The 3,637-nt window shown below is 46.3% G+C and overlaps 1 pseudogene; it reads right to left on the bottom strand.

Annotated features, from left to right (window-relative positions):
- Positions 1–2,117: 2,117 nt before the first annotated feature.
- LOC134968191 (5S ribosomal RNA) lies at positions 2,118–2,235 on the bottom strand (annotated as a pseudogene).
- Positions 2,236–3,637: the final 1,402 nt, after the last annotated feature.

The following is a 3,637-nucleotide window of genomic DNA, read 5'->3' as shown; positions in this document are numbered from 1 at the left end:
TGCGCATGTGTATGCACCGCAATGCGCACGCACGTCAGACAACAACAAAGAGCATCGTTGGTCAGCGACGGGATGGTGCGAAAAATCCAATTGCACAGGCGTTCGCAAGGTGACTGACAGGAAGTGAACGTTTGGGGGTGGTAACTGACTGTTCACTGGGAGTGTCAGGGAAAACGCAGGCGTTCCAAAGCATTTTCAGGGAGGGTGTCTGACATTACCTCTGGGCCGGATCAGCCTGTTCTCATTGCACTGGAGGAGTAAGCCCTGGGCTGCGCACAGACTGCACACAGTGGATTTTCGCAATTCGGCATACACATGCGATCGCACACTTGCACAATGAATTTACACTTGCCCTGGGGGCGGCGACTATCTGATTGCAGGACAGCAAAGTTTGCAGCCCAGCGATCAGATCTGGATTACCCCCACAGATGGAACACCAGAGACAGGCACAGATGGGACCTATGGCTTAAGGTGCTCGCAGCATCAGTTGGTAACTGCAGGCACACAGGTGTAATAGCGTCAGCAGACTACACAGAAGGCAGATGAATTAGAATGGTACTGGAATGTAGCAAGTGAAGACAACAATTACACGCATTGGAATTGATGGAGAATACAGAAGTCACAGTGGTGAACAGGAAACACTAGAAATACTGAGGCCTGGTGTCAAGAACATATTTCTGGAAGGCATAAGTTATTCTGGCAATGTGGTGGCTTGCAGGTTTTAATAGGAAGCAGTTCAAGCTCACTGGTGCAGATGATCAGGTGATAGTGGCTGCAGTAGCGGATCTTGCCACGGGCAAGCAGGACTTTTGCCCGGGGTGCCGCCTTCTGGAGGGCGCCGCCGCCATCCGGAGGGCGCCGCACCACGGCAAGATCCGCTGCTGATGTGCCCCCACGCTGCCCGTGTAGAGGACCTATTCTGTAATGATGTGCGGTGCGCGTTGACGTCATCACGCACCGCACACCAAAGGTGCTCTCCACGAAGGGAACTAGACGCGTAGCGTCTAATTTTCCTTCGTGGAGAGGACCTTTGCTGTGCGGTGCGCGATGACGTCATCGTGCACTGCACATCAATTCAGCGGCGCTACTACTGTACAGGGGCGTAACTGACCACGCCCCCTGTATGAAGCCACGCCCCCTATGGCCGCCCGGGGCGCAAAAAGACCCTGAGCCGGCCCTGAGTGGCTGGAATACTCAGGTGAATCACCTGACAGAGGCCAACATGACTTGGTTGTTTGTTTCAGTTTTGGAAGTTTAGCTGATGCATGGAGAACAGCGATGTGGGAAGGCTGGACTTTGCTAGGAGCCAGATATGTGAAACCAGCAGATGAGGGGTATACAGTATACTCTCTCCACTTATTTTTAAGTTAGATGGTTTTACTTAACAAAACTGACTAAAATGTTGAGGCAAGCTGGATACGGAATACATACAATATCCCAGTAGTCAAAATACCAACTGCAACATCTCGACACTGGGAATCCCGACACCTAATTCAAAAAAATGGGGGTGACTCCGCACCAGTCTAGAATAAATCCTAATTTATTATGGATAGAGGGAAAAACAGCATTTGCTCATTTATGTGGCTAAATAGTCACTATCAATCCTGCTGGTGGTGCACCAAAAAGTCAGTATACAATTTGATATACTGTACAAGGCAAGAAGAAGACTTTTGGTTGGTGCACTCTTAGGAAAAGGACGTATGTCAATATGTATTATAATAGAGGTATAAAAATTAACTTTTATTCATTATTTATTAAAATATAGTACCCTAAAGAAATTAAATTAAAACACACTGATGAATATCAGTATAAAGATAAGCGGCAGTAGTAACGGGAGTGATTACCCGGTATTAAGAATCCTGAATTGGATTATTATGCGCAACCTGTATAAACTTATGCTACCTTGTAGTATTGGATCACTTGTACCTGATATCTACTTAACCACATATGGTATGTGGGTCCAAATGCATCTGAGAGTCAAGGTGATAGTCCTTATCCACCTAGAGATATGTGGTGGGATGGCATCTGGATTATCCGCCACAGGTTAGTAATGGATAAGGGTATAGTGACAGAGTGAATCTGCTGCCAATGTTAGACCGGAGTGTCCCCAAGTCTCTGACCTACTACACCGGGTATTCCCAGGTGGTCTCCCGCCTGGTACTGGCACGGCCCTATACTATATAGCTTCCAAGATCAGACGAGATTGGGCACATGCAGTATGGTGTGGTAGTAGGTCACAGGAGTCCTTAATCACCTCTTCTCCAGAATCATTGATGAGAGTTCATAGGAAATATTCAGATAGAAGATATAGAACCGGATTTGCTGTTGGTGTTAGGCAGTAAGATAAACCTACCAGTTGGAAAACAGCCGTAGGTGAAGGTACTGGATCACCAATGAGAGTCCCTGATGGTGAAAAGGGAATATGAGAGGGGTTATTTTCTTTCCAACCTGTGGGCGGTGAAAGTATTATTGCCAGACCTTTAGTCCAGACTATAGGTAAATTGAATGAACAGTATAAAACATATACCAATTATTTATCTGTGATGGACAATATACATCATATGGCAAGCAGCGGTGAATACCTTACACTGGATGAGCATATATTATCTGTATATTGGAGACTTATGTGCGAATACAAAGGTATGTGGTGGACTCAAAACACAAAACAAAGTGCTATACAGTTACACCTGTGGATAAGCATCTGTAATTACACCTGTGGGTAAGTATATGGTGTCTGCTTTATATTTAGCGGATACCTGCAAATATCTGCTGTAGTCCCTTCATTTCTGTCAGTAGCTGAAAAGCGGCAATAAGAAATTCTAATTATCGGGTTGAAAACCATATAATCAGTAAACATGCCCCTAAAAGGGTAAATCTCTTCTGCTGTTATAGAGGCATCAGCAAAGTTTCCGACTTTCTGCAGCTAGGTCTGCACATGAGGCAATATATGTGGGGGCATGGCAAGGCATAGGGTAAAACATAAGAGGAGGCGGTACAGACGTGGTAACTGCGATTGTGTCATCATGCCCCCACACACATAATGCAGATATTACTGCCATTGTATAGCGGGGGTGTGGCTACGATTAGACGATTTAGTGAGAACCACGTCATCACCTGCGGGACTCAATGAAGTGGGTGGTTAGAACCCGGCACTTGTAGAATTGCCTGCTCTCCTAGGCATTCGTGAGCACCAACTAATTTTCTGGAGCCTCCCAGTCTTTTGGGGGGAGAAGGCATGTATGGGCATCAGCAATAAGTAAAAGCAGGGGAAGAGGATGGAAAGTAGAAGGGAATGGAGAGGGGGCAGGTTTGGGGTCAGCCTCCCTGTCTCACGTACAAAGACAGCAGCTCAGCAAACCTATCTCCCACCTTTCCCATAGATGAATGCCTTTGTGCAGCGTACCCTGCTGCAGGTATAAATCAGGGCAGCAATATACTGTATCTGTACAGCAGACATACTGTAAACTTGTGTAAGGGGAAGCAGTTTATATACAAACACTCCTCTTATAAGGCCGGCCCAAGCTTATTATTTTGGGTAAGCAAATATAAATTTTGGCACCCCCCGATTGGATAAACCTTTTAAAAAGAAAGTGCGCATCCACAAAAAAGGGGTGTGGTGAGGCAGGGGTGACATGGG

Source organism: Pseudophryne corroboree, chromosome 10 (genome assembly GCF_028390025.1).
Source record: "Pseudophryne corroboree isolate aPseCor3 chromosome 10, aPseCor3.hap2, whole genome shotgun sequence".
Taxonomy (NCBI): domain Eukaryota; kingdom Metazoa; phylum Chordata; class Amphibia; order Anura; family Myobatrachidae; genus Pseudophryne; species Pseudophryne corroboree.
The sequence above is the reverse complement of the archived record's forward strand: the minus strand, read 5'-3'. Positions and strand labels throughout refer to the sequence as shown.